Source organism: Thunnus albacares, chromosome 15 (genome assembly GCF_914725855.1).
Source record: "Thunnus albacares chromosome 15, fThuAlb1.1, whole genome shotgun sequence".
Lineage (NCBI taxonomy): Eukaryota > Metazoa > Chordata > Actinopteri > Scombriformes > Scombridae > Thunnus > Thunnus albacares.
The window spans coordinates 20599546-20619690 of NC_058120.1; positions in this window are offsets into that span (position 1 = coordinate 20599546).

Below are 20145 nucleotides of genomic sequence, written 5' to 3' on the forward strand. Positions count from 1 at the left end.
TCAAAGTGAATGCCTTGCACTGAAGATAATCAATTATGGCTTTTACTGTGGATCCTATGCAGGGGGTATTGAGTTATGGTCATTCAGTGTAGCTTTTTTATATTTTAACAGAGACTACAAGTTGTTCTGAATCAATATTTATACTCTTTTTCACTGTTTTTATTTTGTTTGTTTCTTTTTTTGAAGTTTTACACATAGACGTCATACACGTCAGTTGCTAAGATGAAGTGCTGCAGGCAGTTACTGGAGTTTAGGCAATTACAAAGCTTCAACACACAATCTGCAAGGCCCGGACACTCCTCTGGTCAGCCCTCCAGCCCTTACACCAACTCAAGCTGACACTCCAGCACGGCTGATTATTTTTTTTTCTGGTCGTTGCGGATGGCAATCTGGCGGTGCTTTTATTAAAGGTAAGTGTCTTGTGTCTCAAGATTATTCATGCATTTATGCAAGGTGTGTTGAGTGTCAGTAAAAAAGAATAAAAATACATCAGCAAAAAATTGAACATTTTGTACGTGTGTGTATCACATCTAGGGTAAAAGTGGTAAGATATGACCACATTATAGATCATTGGGGTAAGTGGTTTGAGTCAGTCAGCCATGTAAACAGACGGTGTTACACTTCATCTCTCCCACCATTACTCTGTATCTCCTTCATATATTGTATCTCTCTAGACAGAGAGAGAGAGAGAGAGAGAGAGAGAGAGAGAATGAATGAGTGTATGCGTGAGAGTGGGACAGCAAAACAAATAGAGAGAGAGAGTCACAGAAGAAGTAGAGTCGGTGTGAGCAGGGCATATCCCACTAGGATTCCCAGAGCAGTTTGTCTGATACAGGAGGAGTGAGGCGGCAAGGGAATGGGAATATTATGCTAATGGGGTGAGGTTTGCAGCAGCGATGCTGACATGGAGGGATGATGGGATTTTAGCCCTCCTGGGGAGGGAAGTGTGTGTGCGGGTGGATGGGCATCTGAACACAGGGGGAAGTTTAAAGTATAGTGAAGCAGAAGGGAGAGGAAGCATGCCAGAGTAACTCCTCTGCTACCCTTCATGCTGTCGGAGCCGTCAGTCAGGAAATTGAAAGAGATGAGGAGCAGGACTAGTGGTCCAGTTCAGAAGTGGGGGTGTCGTCGCAGAGAATGAGTTATGAGCAGGGAGGTGAAGAGGTGCAATGATAGAGTGATTGGAGGAAGAAGGGAACCTTTTTAGGGCCAGCCCACTGTGATGGAGTGGCAGTCACACTGGATGAGTCATCCTGGCCGAGGGGAATGATGGGTACTTTTCAAATAGTTGTTAAATCACATTCTGTGATTAACAGGAGGCAGACGGAGAGGAAAGGAGGATCAGTTTATACTGCTGTGCAGCAGTGATGTTACTCTTACTGATGAGGTTTCTCTCAAAATGCTACATAGTTTATCTGTTAAGAAAAAACATTATCATTTCGCTCTGAAATACACATAACATCATCCTGTCTGCAAATGCAAGCAGGTATAATATCAGATTTCTTTCTTTAAATAGCTGGCATCTCATTTTGGGAGCAAAACTCCTCACATATACCTTCAACTGCTATTTCTCAACATGCCCTCTGGATTAGTGTTTCTCATATTTTGAAACAAGAAAATCAATTCAACTTGCAGGGTCTCATTCTTTTTTCCCCACAAGGCTGTCTCGGTTAGGCTTTTGAGGATTTGATGGTCATTCAACAACACATAGTTGTCAAAGTATTACTGAATTCTCAAATTATGTTGATGTTCTGTCGAATAAAAGTGAAGATCGCATTTTTGGCATGGTTTTTGCTGACATTCCTATATTTGAGAATGTAAGGCATTGTCACATATTAAAGTCTAAGTGAGTACATCTCAGAAAAATCCTTTCCAACAAATGTACTTTAGCTGATAGTTCCTGTTCCCTCCACTCAGTAGTTGCTTCATAGTGGTGAAAAATATTTTATAGCTATAGCTCTATGCTTGGTGTTATCATGGATCTCTTGTTTGGATTTTGCATAGACATGATTAAGATGGATTACACTTACATCTCCTTCTCTCTTGCAATATGCATATCCATCACTCACATCACTTCTTGTCATAATAGTGATGTCGGAGCTGCCTACCACCTGTTTGGTTTTCTGGACAGTTCTGGATGTGAACGTTTGCACATCTTAATTTTGACAAAGAGACTGATTTCTTTTTCAAATCTTATAAGAGGAAAATTCTGAAATTTTCTGTTTGTTTTTTTTCAAACTGCTGCTTACTTAAGACAAACAAAGGTAATGCCCAACAGTTAACTTTTCTTGAATGTCAGTGATTCATTGTTAGCAACTAGGTTGTCAAACTGATTGTCACAGTTTAGAACAAACCCCTCCAGTGAAGCCCACATCTAACGAGTGGCCAAAGTGCTGCCTTATGGTCCCACGCAGATCTTATTTGCTCCAGACTGCACTGTAGATGACAGAACAGACAGAGCGTGTTGCTGCAGCGGGAGCCGAGTTGCAACTTGATTTGTGTCTAATCCTCCAGTTTGTCTGCAGTGTAGCAGCCATCACTCACCACTAACTGTGTTAGCCATTAGTATCAATTAATCTCAACAAACGCTGTTAGCCATTACACTTAATACATCACCACAGGCTCTGCTAACTATATGCTGCACAGAATGTAACAGTGCTGCACAGACCCTTCACTCTGTGGGAGAAGATGAGAGATACTTGTGTCATTCCCCGTTTGGCTAAGCAGGACACAAAGAGAGTTACAAGTAGAAACAGTGGCAGGAGGAGAAGAGTGAAAAAGAAGGTGATGTATAACCCACTCTGGCCCTCTGGGACTAAGGAGCACCGCCTCTGTCAACACAATAAATATACTCTTGATATTTGTCATAATAGTTCATTAATGTTGGGAAGAGATTTACATAGGTAGTAGGGGTGAGTAGAGTGGATTAGCAAAGGGGCATTTTGTTTCCCAAAATACATGTTCTGAAACTCTCATCTATAAACATATTTCAAAACTCCCCGACAGTTGGCACCTTACCACATACACTTATTTCCATTAAGCCTTAACTCCCTCCTTTCCACCTTCCTCTCTCTCTCTCCGGCATTTTCAAACTGCTTAAATTAGCTTCCTCATCATTCTACTCTTTATAATCCTCCTCCCCTCCCCCTTTCTCCTCTGTTGTCACCAGGAATAGAATAATCTATTGCTCTTTACATGGTGGGCTGTGCATTATCTAATATAGGAGATGGGAATGTGTTGGGCAATGAAACAGAGAGAGAGAGAGAGAGAGAGAGAGAGAGATAGAGAGAGAGAGAGAGAGAGAGAGAGAGAGAGAGAGAGAGAGAGAGAGAGAGAGAGATATGGAGAGATATAGAGAGAGGGAGACGTCATGACTCGTATATCATTTTGATGAGAGGCTCTGCAGTCCTGGACTGAGTTGAAGTTGGGCCATATGTGGACCAACACTGTAACAAATTTCCCTGTAAAATTACAGTAAACTGCTGGCAGCTGTATTCACCAGTATTTTACCGTTTTTTTTACAGTGTCACTACCGTAATTTACTTTAACAGTTAATTACTCTAAAAATTATTACAGTATTCTGCTGTAGAATGTGAGGTTTACAGTTTGATACTGTAGCTAGACCTGCAGTAATATACTATATTTTTACAGTGTTGCTATTGTAATCTATATATAATGGAAAAGTAACACACACTAAGGGTTGTAGAGAGGTGCTGATCACTGGAGGTAGACCTGAGAGTATAAAAAAAGTGTTGCACACTCTGGCTCAATATGCATTTCTCTTTTATTCAGATGGCCTTTCAGCCCTTAGGCCTTCTTCAAGACCAACAATCATAGTAGGACACAGGCACTGGTATGTTATATAGGCCACACCCTAGTAACACATCTGATGGTGATTAGATAATCATGTTCCACCATCAGGGTGAGAAAAAAACAATCAAAAAGCCTTCAGCGAATCAAAACTCTTAACACATAATGACAGGAACTACAGTCAATCAATTCTCTTCAAATACCCGTTTTTGTCACTTTATTTGAAGAGAATTGATTGGCTGTAGTTCCTGGAGCCAGAGTTTGTGACACTTTTTTCCTACTCTCAATTGTAATCAATACATTAACAGTCTCTTATTGCAAATGTTACAGTAAACAACTGAAAAGTTTTCTTCTTATTCATATAATAAAACAACTATAAAAATATAAATATATAAAATATATAAATATATAAATAACAATGCATCTTCAGTCTTAATGGTCCAGTAATGAGGTCATCTCAGTTTTACATTTAAAAACGCATAACCCTTAACATCAAACACAAAAGAGGATACAAGTGACAGCTTTATGGAACTTATAGACTTATGGTCTATGTAAACCTGTTAATTATAATATCTTGAGCTGACACCAAAACTCAGTCATGAGTCTAAACAGCAACTGCTTTGCAAACTACTGTTAAAAATATAAAAATATAAAAGCACAAATAAACAGTTTGCATCCAACAGATTATCCAACAGATTGGATAACACAAGTTGTGATGCCTTCACATGTCCTCTGTTTTAATTGGCAGAAGGTTGGCATCCAGGCTTCCAGGCTCACAGCTCACTGAGTCAGAATGAAACAAGAATGAAAACTGAGCACAGAGTGAGCGAAAGAGAAGAGATAAACATTATACACAAGAAGGATACCTAACTTACCATTTTGGACTGACATCAAGTTCTTCAGAAGAGTGGTGACAAGGATTCAGTGTGAGCTTGCCTGTCTTCTTAGGCATTACTTTCCTCTGCTCCCCTTTCATGGTTCATCACAATGAAATCCCTGAAAACAACATGTAATACTTGTATGAGTAAACAATATTGCCTGGAAATCACCTATTACAGCATCTCTCACATTTTAGAACAGCTTGGAAACAAACAGAGTATCTTTGCAGCAAGCTACTGCTTGGGTTGAGCTAAGATAACCAATATAATCACTCTATCTTTTGGGGCTCTGCAGCAAACATATCTTAACCAACTTGGCTACATATATGAATCAAATTAAATGTGCTTTAGATAGTAGGCTATTATTAATTATAGAATGCAAGTGGGATGAACAAGGTGTAGATTTAGATCAGGCTGGTCTAATGTTAGCATTCACTGATATGTAGTTCAAGAGAAAACAGTCATCCAAATATTATCTTTGAACTAGACTTGCAAGCAGCAGTGGAAACATTTAAATACCCGTAAGAACACTACCTGAAAATGCTCTCTTGTGCCTGCCAGATGCTTGCTAGGATTAGCGAATATTAAACATAGTCTCTAATTAGGTAAACAGATGCACAAATGTAATTCTATTTCTGAGTAAGACGTTACTGACCTTTTAGTTTGATTCCACAAACAAGGATGAACGCTGATTATATGATGTTGATGGTTGGTGAAAATGAAAATACTGTATTTTACAGTAGCCCATTATATCTACAGTACTATGTAGATATGATGGGCTCATTTTAAGGTAACAAAAACACAACGATTCTTATTTTAATGGGATTAAACACTAATTAAAAACCTACCTTTGAATTTTATATTCCATCTCTGCCAAGTCCATTCAGCTGGATGCCACTAAATTCTACACACTGCACCTATAACTCCACGGGAGTTTCTTTCAGTTGATTGTTTTCATTTTATGGCCCACAACTTTACTGTCTGGTTGACTCTCACTGCTCTCATTTTCAGTCGCAGCAGGCAGCTGTTTCCAGCAAATAAGCTCTGATAAACACTGTACACTATGACAGACGCAGTACAGCAACTGACTGGTGAACATAGTGGAACATTTGGCATCTAAAAAGCCAGGTATTTCCCTCAGTGTTGTAATTGGTGAAGACCATAAAAGGAGGGTAAATATCGGACATTAGTCAGGTTGCCAGATACTTGACTGCAAATGCTTGCTAACATTGCAGTGTGTTTGCTGGGTGTGTAAATAGGCAGCTGTTTGCCAACAAGTAAACCTCATAAACGTTGTAAAATGATAATGTCAGTGTTGTGTTTACAGTTTATTCTGCAGCCCCATAGTAGCCCAAAAAAATCAATTACTTTAATACTGATTAAAAGACAGACAAGAAGACTGACATACACACAAGTTGGCAGGAAGGCTTGCAGGGAGACAGTTATTTAATATGATTCCTTGGTCAGTCAGGCACTTAAAACAGCTGTGCCGGGTCCTTGGGAATCAACTGGCTTTTGCCACGTTTTAAGGAGGCAATCGACACTTCTTAGTATGAGTGCTGACACGTTGGCATGAGTGCTGGTCCGCTCCAAGATTGCCTCATAGGTGAATTTCATTATTTATTTTTCAGATTAGATTAACTATAATGGACGGGGGTCAATGACCCAAGAAGATCATTACTTATCCACTGACTCAGGCACCTTGCTATTCCTCAATTACCAGCTGACAGACAGGCGTGTAGAAACAGGGTCATGCCAAAGCCCTAGCATCCCCACATACTGTATATTAGGCTAAATCTCCTTCCTCTCACCCTGTACCCCTCTCTGGGACTCTCCAGGGAACGTGGAAGAGATTGAGTGCTCCATTGTTTCTGCTAATGCGGTTTAGCTGCCTGTCAAATAGGCAGTTGGGAACAGCTCCAGTCTTAACCACCAGCTTGTCTCTCCCTGTCACTGTGTATGCATGTTTGTGTGCATGCATGTGTGTGTCTATTTGTGTGTTATGCGTTTGAGTGTGGTAGCATGCACTCATACTGTACATGTATACAGTATATGAAACATATGCATTTCTTTGTGTGTGCATGCAGCTATTTATGTTAGGTTACTTGCAACTATGTATTTCATTACCCACCTTCTTATCAATGTTTTCTCATGGTGCCTTGCTATAAGTTCCTCTGCCTCTGTTATCCTGCTTCTATTCTTCAAAACTAGCATTTATTGGTTTTTATCTAACTTGTTCTCCCCCCATTCCATATGTATGCTTAACCATAGAAATGCATTTAAATGTATTTACGCCCTATCTGCCTTTGCTCCCTGACTGCCAACCCTGCTTTCCCCCTCTTAAATAAACCAATTTAATCATGGAGGCTTCTTTGCCCTTGTGCATTTGTGTGTGTGTGTGTGTGTGTGTGTGTGTTTCTGTGTGTGTGTTTGCTTATTTGTGCCTAGAAATGACAGTGTGTGTCTATGAGTGTGCACAAGCGATAGTGAGACTGAGATCCCCACAGGAATGTGTGTATGTGTTTTGCAAGTGTGCACGTGCATTCCCCTGTCTGTGCTGGGTTCAGTGATGCCCAGTATATTCATCCAAAATCTGTGTGACCTTGCCAGTCAGCTAGTCAGTCAGCCATGGCGGGGCATCTAGTACACCTGCCCTCTCATGCTGTTTGTGTGTGCGTGCCTTTCTGTGTGTGTGTGTGTGTGTGTGTGTGTGCATATAATACAGTATGTGTGGATGTGTGGACATTTTTTCCTCCTCCTTCCTGTTTTATTTGTGTAGCTTCGACTGTAACAGGCAAACAAGACTCCATTTTGTCTCCCCACGATCAGATGATTAGCATCTGATTGGGCCTTTAATCCTAATGACTTTTTCCACCACACGCTTTAAGATCAAACTGGCTTTGTCACTCAGTTCCAGCCAATAAAACGTTCCCTTCAGGCCTGTCCTGAAGTGACTGCAGTGATTGCATAATGTCACATTTTGAATTTATTTGAATTCAGGAAATCATCACTTGAGACAGCAAGACAAGCTGTACCCAGGCAGCAAAAATTAAAAGGTAAGTGCTCTCGTCCCAAAGCAACTAGTATTAAAATGTCCTGAGGCATTTATCATGTACTTACTCCCAATTTGCTTCATTGAAACTGTGCATCAGATGACAGTTTACGACTCTAATTGTTCTTGAAAACATCTCTATATGAATGTTTTAAACTAGCTATATAAATGTGGTGCAGAGTGTTACTTCAAAAAGACCCTGAGTGCTGAGCAAACCTTCCCTGGATAAATAGAGATTAGAAACACACACACACACACACACACACACACACACACACACACACACACACACACACACACACACACACACAGAGTTGCCAGTCAGGTTTTATGTGAAATAGACCAGGCCCCAGGCAAATACCAAACAATATAGCAAGGAGTTGCCATACTGTAATTTCAGACCAGGCCTGGGTAATTTTTCTAAAGGAAATCCTGATCTTGCATCTCATTAATCATTTCTGTATGAACAGTAGCACCTGTGTCTGTTTTGTTCTCATTATGTTTAGTTCTGTAAACTTCCTGTCTCCTGTAGAGGGGCACTGAGCTCAATTCATTTCTCTAAAGAAGCAATCTGGCTCTGGGCCCTTCAGTGGAAAACCAGAACAGTGTCTCCATCATCCTTATATTAAAATGGCCCGCATCCTTCCCTCTGCCCCTCATCCACTCTGCCACGCCCGAGGGCCGTTTGTCACACAAACAGCATCTCATATGAGAGTGGGTTTGACACCGGTCCACAAGGAAAGACAGATGACACATTTCACTACACCTTTATACAATTGCAGAGGCATGTCTGTCAAACCGCTGGAGAGGAAAGGAATGAGTGAAAACCCGGTGGGTCAAGGCAGTAATGAAATAAGTATTACTTCTGATTCATCATTTTCTCTTTTACTCTGTACTTTACTCAGCTGCCACCTTCCTTCCTCTTTTCTCATTTTGTTGATGTAATGGCTTATGCAGACCAAGCACAACCACTTCACTGTTGGCTCAAAAGTTATTACATGTAGACGCTGAATGTGTTCTTGGATGAGGCATCAGAGTTTGTATTTAATAATAATCTTGTGCTGGAAAATGTACCATTAAAATTACACTTAATAAATTAGCTCACTGAACACTAGTGGCAGGGAATTTAAACTCATCACCACTGCTGTCTAAAGATGCCTTGTCAAATATTATGGATCTGCAATTTTGGAGCCTCAATTGCTTGCTCTTAGGCGGGTAGTTCCCTGAAGCCAATGTGGAAGTGCCTTAATCCTGCATTCTCTCTAATGGCCATCAGGAGGCGACTCCACCGGCTCCAAAAAGAAGTCTGATTGTATGGAAGTCTATGAGAAAATGACCCTACTTCTCACTTGATTTATTACCTCAGTAAACACTTTCCTAATGAGTTTATGGTCTCAATTGCTAGTTTCAAGTCTTCTTCAATACAGCATGCTGTTCATTTTGTAAATTATGGTCCCATTTAATTTAAATTTGACGATAAAGCAGGGTATGCTTTAGGTCATGGCAACGTTGTGATTGACAAGTCGCTACCACGGCGATAATGTTGGTTAGGTAATGTAAACATGGCGTAACCCCAGACTCACCGAGTATAGGTGTAGCTGTAGCAGTAGCTAAAAAAGTCTTGTTTGGTGTTTGGTTGTACTAATAGACCCTCTAAGGAGTTGGATGTTCAGTTTTTCCAGTAGGTACATTTTGTTTTAATGGTCTTAAGCCTGTTTTTCTCCAGCGAAAATTAGCGTTAGTATTAGCATTATCACAGTTAACCATAGACTGTAAATGCACCGTGCTAACCAAGCCACCAGCGAGTGTTAGGGTCAGCTCTACCCACCCTCTCGTCCAAATGTGGTCACTTCTCATCACTTCTGGCTCCAAAAATCCAAGATGATGACGGCCAAAATGTCAAACTCGAGGCTTCAAAATGCGAGTCCACAAACCAATGGGTGATGTCATGGTGGCTACGTCCATTATTTTTGCAGTCAATGCATGTAACTTACTAATGCAGAGTATCCATGCACTTTTACACCTGTGAGAAAACTCTAATTACTCATCTTATTCAATACTATTTTGTCTTGGAGTTCAAATTTGTAAAGTTGTATCGGTTACTCAAATTTCATGTGAATGCAAATATAATCTTTCTGTTTATTCTTTTCAATCTATTTTATGTGATTGAAAAGTAAGGGTGGCTAGCTTAATGGTGCATTTGTGTAACACAACAGGTTACTGTCATATAAAAACTGAAATAGTGCAAATAGAATACAAAAGAGCAAAAATGTAAAAAACCTGGAGATTTTGAAATTTGCATAGCTGTCCCTGGTGTGCACCTGACATATTTTTTTTGTTTTTGTTGAAATTATTTTATCGCTTTTTCTACTCCTTCCCTCCTACAGGCTAAGATAACTGTTGGAAGTGATTTAACATCAGAGGAGCTGGTGGAGAAGAAGAAAAAGAGCAGAGGGGGAGTTGTCTTAAGGGGAGTAATAGATGGATGGGCAGAGATCACGAGCAGACACGGAAGGGCTGCAGAGCTGACATGGAATCGTCTGAATAAGGGTTTCTCAAGGACTTCTGTAATTCACAGTTTGCTCTTGGCCCGAGGGATAGTGGAGAGATGAATGGAGGAAAGGTAGAGGGGAGCAAAGTAGGAATGTGAAGGAAAGGAAGGAAGAGAGGGGGGGGGGTTCTTACTGGAGCTGAATAAATTGAGAGAGCAATCTGGTATTTTAGGGAGAGGAGATGGATCGGTATCTGATACGGTGCAACTACGATGACAAATGGGCCCTGTTGTTTTTCAGAACCACGGAAAGCAACTTGGGTGATACTTGGTGCTCCTCTGTTATAAAAGTGTGTGGAGAGGTGGCCAGTGTTGACAATTAATGAGACCAGGGGGACTGTCCAACACGGAAGATTAATGTTGGATATTCAAGCAAGCAGTGGATAAATCAAGCCTCAAGCTGTCAGCTTGAACCACATAAATTAATGAATGGCAGTGAAATACACTATTCGGTTAAAAACAGCTCAATTGTTACTTGGCACACCTGTTACAAAACCACTTGTATAGACCACAGTGACAACAAGTAACCTATCATCATACTAATTCAATAGTGTTCTCTGTTTTAGCCATGCTGCAGCAACTTTATTGATTGTAAAACAACAGAGCACTAATTGTCTCTTCAATTTGCAGTGTATTTAAGTCTTGAGAGGATCGCGTCCTTATCAGCACAGAGCCAGGCACCAGGAAATGGCGCTGGAGTCTCACACAAAAGCACACTCCAATGGCTACACATATAAATACGCACATGCAAACGTAGGCCATGCACATATGTTCGCATGTACACGCACATGCACGCACATATGCTTGCATGGACACACACACACACAAACACACATATGAATATACACAGCCCTACCTGCGAGTGGAGTGGCTGTTTCATCTGTCCAGTCATGTATGTGTGCGTTTGAATACCTCAAAGACTCGTGCCGTAGCCCGCCACTCCGCTCGCTCTGCAGCCCTAAGCTGTGAGAGGCAGAAGAAAGGGGATTTGTGAGTTCACCACTGGCTGCTGAAATGACTGCGATGCTTTGGCGAGTTCTGCTCATGCGGGATTTAAGTGGCTAAGAAATTCGAGGACAGTTTTTACTCCTCTGATTCAATCCACTGACTGATCTGTCTTTGGCAAATTTAATACACGCATGTAAGATTTAAAACCTCAGGGGCGAAAGAGGCTCTTCACTACTTCCCTTTCAGCATGTTGTAATAAAAAGTGTCATTGTGAGAGAAAACACTCTCCATAGCCCTATGGGTGCAATTCACAATATATCTGTATATCATGAACCATGCATACACAGCCAATCCACAGACCTGGAACCACAAATTTCTAACACTGTGTGTTTAAGAGGTAACTCTACAATATGTTGTGAAATAGCAGAGTTCATCATTTATGGCTTGTTGAAATTCTACATTACAATTTTTTCCTAAATCTATCCAAAGTGTCAGTTTCAGTGGTTTCCGTTTGCTTATCCTTAAGCCAGGACCGGCTTAGACTGATAAGAGGAGCTAGCCGAGGGTCATCAGCTGCTTACCCTGTATAGGCCTGTGTGTGTGTGTGTGTGTGTGTGTGTGTCCATATACGGTATGGACGTGTACATCCTTGCATTTCAATATGATATGTGCATGTTTGGTCGCATGCATGTGCATGTATATGTGTTGATATTCATTATGTGCCTGCATATATGGACATATATCAGCAGTGCTGATGTGGACTGTATATATGCAGAGGTATTCAGAGAGGTTGGGGATCTGCTTTATCTCAGCTTTTCGTTGCTGTAAAAGAAATCCATTCCTGACCATTTTCAGGGGCCAATCCTATATTCAGTACCTGCACCTGCACTGGTCATACAGGTAAATAATATTACACCTGCTTTGCTATGCTAAAATGCACTGGTGTGTGCATTCCTCAATATTATATTAGTTGTATTTTGTGCTGTGCTCGATGACACTTCTTAACTTTAATTGTATATATGTATATGTTTTTCCTGTTTCTGTTTTTACTTCAGTCCACTCTCCGTCTCTATTTTTCATCTCCCTCCAAACAAGATGATAAAAACAGTAAGAAAAATGATAACAAGTTGTACTGGCCAGCTTGTGCACATTGTGATGATCAGGGCCAAAGTCAGCACTTCTATTTGGTCTCAAACCTTTTTTTTTTTGTCTGAGAGGAGACACCAAATTTAATTTTGTTTTGTTTGGAAAGTTCTGAAGAAAGTTAACCCTGAAAGTTAGTTAGAAAAGGGCAGAGAAACAATCGGCCAACCAATAAAATGATGTAAGGACAGACTTGTTTGTTCCCAGTCAGACAAACAACTAGCTATTAGTGCCATTTTCGGTGATGGAGAATTAAAACTCATAGCCAATCAAATGGCTCTCTCAGAGGGTCCAAGTTCTCATTATCCCCTTTGTTTATGGAACATCTACTTTCTTATGAAATATGCAGTTGTGAATATAATCATTTAGTGAAAGCATATTTTTCATCTTATGAATTGATATTTTGAAGCCTCAGTCCCTTTCTGGTATTTAATAAAAGGAACTTGAAATGGAAAGAAATGAAAAAGGGTTTAGATGTTTACCAATCTGCATAGCCAGCCTGCGATGGGGGCCATAAGTACTGTAGATGTTTCTTTAAAGAGGTAAAGACACAAAACTGTACTCTACTCTGTCCTGCTTACAGTACAGTGTGATCTGCATTCCTAATTTTTGTAAAACAACAACAACAAAAAAAGGCAATTTAACAATGTAACTTCACAATGAGTTTCAACAACTTTATACATATGAGTATTTTAAAACACATTAGTAGTGCACAAAATGTGGATCAGTGATACCAGTGCATATTTTTTAAAAGAATTTCAAGGCCCAATAAGAGGCTAAATGACTTGAAATGAAAGTGATTTTGCATAACATTTTGCTCTACTCAATTATTTCTACCATGAGCTGTATTACATGAACATATTTAGAGGAGAAGAGAGGGCAGAGAAGAGGTCTTCATAATCTAATGGAGAGCAGCAGAGAAGAGCAGCAATGGCTGTAAGGAAATTATATGGCTTTTAGATGATTTGGAGTTCCCCTTTTATGGTATTTCGGGACAATCAGATCCTTGTGTAAAAGTAGTTTACAGGACACTTGTAAATCTTGTTCCTTATTTACTGTGCAAATCCACCTAAGGCTCAAAGTGTCATTATTCTGGGAGGATTATTATCTGAGGTGTAACGAGGTCTGAACTATCTTTCCTGTTTGCTGAACCGAAGCTAAATCTTTCTTTCCCTGCATATGGTAACACTGGACATAAATTACATCTAGCCCCTCAGTGAACAAAACACAGCAGCATTAAGCAACACACAACTTTATGGAGCAATGAGGATCATCAGATATGAAAGTTTAATATTGGAAATTTATGCCTGTGGTTAATAAACTCATCTCTCAAACTGGCTGTAACTATTTCTGAGCTGCAGAAATTAATTGGATTGCTGCAAAATAGTTAAAAGTACATGTCAGCCAGATATCTACTTTATATTCTTTACAGTTAGAGAAATTTCTGTCTTTGATGTCAGATTTTTCATGGCAGGATTATTGATTCTCTTTAATTCCAGCTGTGAATCGGTCCGGCAAGGAGGAAGAGTCATGAATGAAATACGAAGGACTTTAGGATGCATATAACTCAATCTCTTGCTCAGTTTTAGCATGCAACTCTACACATTAATCTAAAGCCTATTTAGGTAACAAACTTTTTTCTTTTTTTTAAATGTCAAGCAGGATTCCTAAATTAGATTTACCGGGATGGAATCATGTTTTTCATTAGATGCAACTTTTATCTATTGGGATCAGTATTTTTTCCTGTCTGTGTGACTGAGTGAGTTCACACCAGCAGATCAATAAACGTCTCTGTTTACTATGTGAAACAAACACACCCAGAGCAGGCCATTATTCTGTCTCTCAGTGTGATAGTTAAAAAATACATCATAAACATCTTCCAACTGGCCTGATGCCTGGAAATTGATTATGGCTTTATTGATGCACACTGTAGCATGTCATAGCGATGGTAATGATATGACGCATATTAGGCCACTGACAACACAATCTTCCACCTGTTTTCAGAATGTTGACCTTGACTTGTGTGTATAGATAGCACAATGCTTTAGATCACAATTAAAATGAGTCAGGGTATTGATCTCAGAAATAAGCCTGATGTATTTGTGTCGGTCATGAATGAAAAGTGTTGACTATTTTTCCTCCTGCGAGATCAATATTCATTACTTGTCAGTTTAGAGCTTAATTATAAATGGTTATAATTAATGCTCTGCTTGTATGATGAATGGTTATTATTTTGTGGGGTGGCGCTGCGCACCAGCGGCGATAGCAGTTTACAATATCATTTCTCCTCCAAGCCCTTGGCGAGTTCATACCCTGTGACCCTGTGCTTCCCATGCATTTTCTGCTCTGCAGAGTGACTGATAATCAATAATCCAAATTGTCTTATACATAAGAAATGATGTGGCAGCACCTGAAGATGATGCATCACGAGTGCACAATTATCTTTTTTCAAAAAATTTCAGATTTTGTTCACTGGCATGACTATAACAGAGTTGCAAAGTGGGAGGAGTGAATTCTGGCACACATGGTTATTAGGTAACTGGCAGTATTGGGTCACTTTTAAGGCTTGGATGCACATGAAACTCTCCCTTATGAGTCATCAGTAAAAAGATAGAAACTGTGTTGGAAAATATGTGGTTTTTATTTATTTATTTTTCGGACAAAACAGATCATCCACTCACTGGAAATTTTCAGGCGCTTTTAGCCACATCTTGCAGCCTCAGATGATGAGGTTTAGCACAGTTGTTATGGAGATGGTTCAAGTGTTGTCACATGACCTAAGTGTGACATTTCAGTCACTTGATAACATGTGGTTCTGATGACCCTCCCTGCCTCTCTACGCTGCTTGGTTTGCTTTGCTTGGTTTCTTCTCTCCTCCCCATGGGACGTAGCCAATAGAGTGGAGGTCATCGGTGAGAGGAGGTTCATCTCACCTGCTTGTTTGGAAAGCCTTTAAAGTCCAAAATTGCCTTTTTTTATCTACTTCTGTGAATATATATGCTCTGTAAATCACTTGTCATGTGTTCTCCTTTTTTTAAATCTTTGATTTCATAATGGTGCCCCCAAGTTTTACATTATTTTGATGAAATATCACTCCGTCATCCGCTTACAGCTAGAGTCCTTAATATGATACAGCAATTAAATTCCTGCATAAAGTGATAATTCTGTCATAGGCAGAGCTGTTAGATCTTATCTCACTTAAAAACATGAACACAGGTCTGGTCCTGCACCTTAGCTTATTGAACGAGCCACCAGACAAACATTCACCAGGGAAAAGTGCATCGCTAACATCAGTTAGCAGGCTAGGGAGCTAATTAGCTGCTCAGCTGCAGCACATTAAACAGCATGTAAACATACCTGAAAATGTCACCTCCAACACATTAGAGCATTATGATATTTCCCCATTCTTAAATCAAATGATACAAAACTGCTAACACTACATTTCATAAAATATGTTGACGTTATTTTTGACTGCAAAGAGGGATGATTAAATGTGATTTCAGTTGGACTTTAAAGCTGGCTCAGTCTGCTTCTCTCTCTCTCAGCTCCCACATGGTCTCCTGTGTTTGTTTTTTGTTGTTTTGTCATTTCTTTCATCACGCAATATTTTCATACTATTCTCCACTCACCCGTGCATTCACCTACATGACTGATTTTTCACACCTCATTGACTTGTTTCATAAATAATTTCACTTAATAGATTATTTCATTTTTTGACCTCCAATGATTTATGTGCTCCCCCTCCTTCTTTATTTGAACTGTGAGCCAGAAGATTACTTTTGGGTAAGATCATAACCACTGTCTCTGTCAGATGGTCTATGATGGTGATTCGGTTCTTTGATTTAAAAAGTACACGTCTACACATAAATACATAAGGAGAGAGGTCAACTAAGACTCCTAGGAGCATTTCAAGAAACATCAGAGCTTAAAATTCTGTTGCATTCACAGCAAGCTGAAGCTAAAGACTGTGCTTTGAAGAAATCTGATAATACATTCAGCAGTTTAAATCAGTTTACTTTAAGATTCTCAGTCCATGTTGGCTCATGAAAATCATAGTATTTAGAGCATGATATTATCCATGATTTAAAGCCATTCAAAGACATGATTTCTTATAAACTAAGCTGAAATTCTTAAAACTAATGGCAATAACATAAACATACAATACTCGTACTTCATATGAGACTCCCATGTTTCTATGTTGAGGACCGTTGAAGTTATAATCAAGAAGAATATTTACAGATTGTAAAAATGCTTTCAGAATAATAAAGTTTTGCCAAAGCAAATAGGCAAAGAAAATAGGCAATAAATGATATGGACATCACTACAAATATTAAAAGATTAGATATATTTGTGCAATTAAATGTACAAAATTGAAAGAACCATGAAAGAAAGGAGATCAAATTTAAAAAAGGATGACAAAGACGGGACACTATTTCTTTATTATTCATCTAATATTCATTTTCAAATTTCTGTTTCTAATAGTTCAACAAGTGGGGAGGGGAAAAAAAACATTTCCTTCAAAATCAATCTCAAGATGTCTGTCTAAGCCAAGTGAAGTATTTGGAAGGCAGGCTTAGGTAAACAAGAAGGTAAACAAGTTAATGGGGTGACGTGGGACCAGCACCGTATGTTGTGTTTCCTTCTCATTCTACCACTTTAACGTTTGACATGAAATATTTTCCCTCGCTCAAGCAAAGGGATCTGTTTTGTTTTTCTTGCTTCTACTCATACAATGCTCTTGATGTGCGTTTTCCAACAGGGAGATTCATTTAGGAATGTCCAGGGAATGTCTCTGTGACTTCTTTGGGTTGAACAGAAGCAGTGGTTTTTCAAATGAACACTGGCAGTTTGGTTCATTCTTCCACCTCAGTGAGTTATCAGTCACCATCAGCTGCCCCTCAAGCACTCTGGGTGGGGGGTGGTGGAGAAGTCTTGCTGGATCTGTGTATGTGTCTATATGTGCGTGTGTGTGTGTGTGTGTGTGTGTGTGTGGTTATTGACACCAGCAGAAGGACAGAAATACCCCCAGGTTAAAAGGGGATGTAAGCATTCTCTGATTTATTTTCATTTCTACACCCTACCTCACAGGAATATGGTACCAGCACTCATATTCATTTACAAAGACAGCCACACACACACACACATTGCTTGGTAAACACATGCACAGCCTCACTGAAATCCGAGGATTAAGAGCTTCTTTTTGGTCACAAATTAAATGTGTGTGCCTTTCTGTGTGTGTGTGTTATTAGTGTATGATGGGGTAGGGGTAGTTTGGCAGTGTGCTGAGCAGCAAGAAGGTTCAAGGCTTTGGGCTTTTTTTTTTTTCGCCATCTCCCTGCTTCAGCATGTGCGCCACCAATGACCTCAATTAGCTCAGCGTCTGATAGACACACACGGAGCATCCTCAGATCACACACACATATGCGGAACACTTGCAAATACAGGGATATAGTGTAAAGAAAGAGAGGTGGATAGAGAGGGGGGACAGTAGTGATGATAGGATTAGTATAAGAAGACCATTTGAATGTGCAGCTCAAACATGTTTGTGTACTTCTATGTTTCATCTGTTTCATCATTAGAGATAAGCCCTGGCTTTCCTGACATGCCTGCTGCCTGTCGGCCAAAAAGAAAAGGAGTGTGACAGAGAGTGAGAAAGTAACAGAAGAAGAGAAAGACAGAGAATCACAGACCCTGTCAACAATGAAGGAGACAAGACAGTGAGTAGAAGTTGGGTATGGATCAAAGACAACCCATAAAGAAAGAAGAGACAGAAGAGAAAATCACAGAGCCAGAAGAAAAAAGGAAAAAGGAAAGGTTTCAGTTGAAAGACACTAAAAAAGTAGGAGAAATAGCATAGATTAGGAACTGAGGCGGAAAACTTTAAGTGAAGGAAGATTAATGAATGAAAGGAAAAGGAAGGCAGCAAATGAAAATGAATGGAGAGCATGAAGATGAAGGAAGTAGAATTAGCAAGAAGAAGAAGAGAGAGAAGCAGGTTGTGCACAGATGTAGATGGAGGAAACAGGGATCTGTCAAACTGCAGGCATACTGAGAAACAGTGCTCTGACCTTCACGGGACAAGCTGCTACCACTGACAAGAATTTATGCATGCTCTCACTTTGTATTATTGGTTTAGTACAGTGAGAGTGTATATGAGCGCACAACCATGCATGCATGCGTGGATGCTTTTGTATGTATGGGACAAAGACTATGTGTTTGTATTGCATTGCCTGCGTGAGGGATTTGTGCTCTCGCTTTGTGTGTGGACATGTGCCAGCCACAGTGTGAATAAGGTAATGATTGAGGGTTTTCCCTTCATCACGCGCATTCTCCGTCCTTCTCTTTCATTTTTGCTCTCTCTCCCTCTTTCTCTCTCTCTGTCCGTGACCCCATCGCTCTCTGCACTCCATGGGAACTCCATTAGACCTTCCACTATGTTATCTTATCCTGGAAAAATAGCCAAACTGCCTGCGGTTCAGAGCAATTATTGTACACCATATCTCAGGAGGTGTTACAAATTAAACATGGCTTGGGTCACGCACGTTTAGCTTTAGGCAACAGCATACAAGCAAATATTCATACTGAAACATCCTACTGTATTACATGTAATAATACAACATTTGATACCTATGCCTGAACACGCTTATCATAAATTTTTCAATTTGTTATACAAGTAAAACACTGACAGCACCTGAGGCAGAGAATATAAGAAAAGGTCATCACGTAACGCTCATGGGGTTACAAAAGCCCAATAATGATTCATCATGAATAAGGGATACTGTTAAATACAAACAAGAGGTTAATGTGAAAGACAGTAGTGGCCTCTGGTTCCCAGACCACCTGGGAAAATGGCACAGAGGGTGTGTAATAGTCTCTTACATCAAAACTCCTAAGGCATTCAGTAGAAAAAGAGTGAATGATTAATTTTTCGTCCAAAACTTTTGTTCTTCATAGGGGAAGTGGCTGAATTAATTGTGATGTAGTAGCTGTCTTGCATCAGTTGAGCTGCACAGTGATCCTCTCAGTGGTCAAGTCTGTGATTTTAATCCTCCAGGTCTGGAAACGAATGAAATACACACAGTAGCACTGAAGAAACAGCACGTGTACTCACTACAGCTACAATATTTCCTGGTATAATTATGGCTGGTGGATTAAATACAAAATGATTTTTTTCTCCATAAACATGTGGTTCACTTGTGGTAAAAGCTGATAAATGAACAAGATCACAGTGAGTGAAAGCGCACAAGTCTTCCGAGAGATTTGGGTGCTGAACATATACGACTGGTCATGCTATGTGAATCCTTATTTCTTTCTGTGCGTTGAATGCTGCAGTATTTTTTTATTTTATGTTCTGAATTCATTCTAGCTTATTCAGCACATTTGCTGAATGTTTTCAATGAGTTTCGAGGTTTTTGGACAGTTACTTTACAGCTCAACATTACATAACTAAATTAAATGCAGCCCATGGGGATGAATACAGATGAACGAGGGAAGACATATTTTAGATGCTTTCCGCACCACTGCTGAACTTACGGGGAATACTGTAACCAAAACAAATTGCTTCCTTGTAGTGATCCTGCAGTACTAATGTGGGATAGCTGCACGCAAGGCGGAATTTCTACAATAGCTACCACTGCAGGTTCATTTTCAGCGAATTGAATGAATATTTGCTGTGCAGCTCAAAATGTCAGGGAACTTAAATAAATGTATACCTAGGGAGCAAAAAAGTCAGTCTGCAGACTCTGCTTTTTTATTGTTTATTC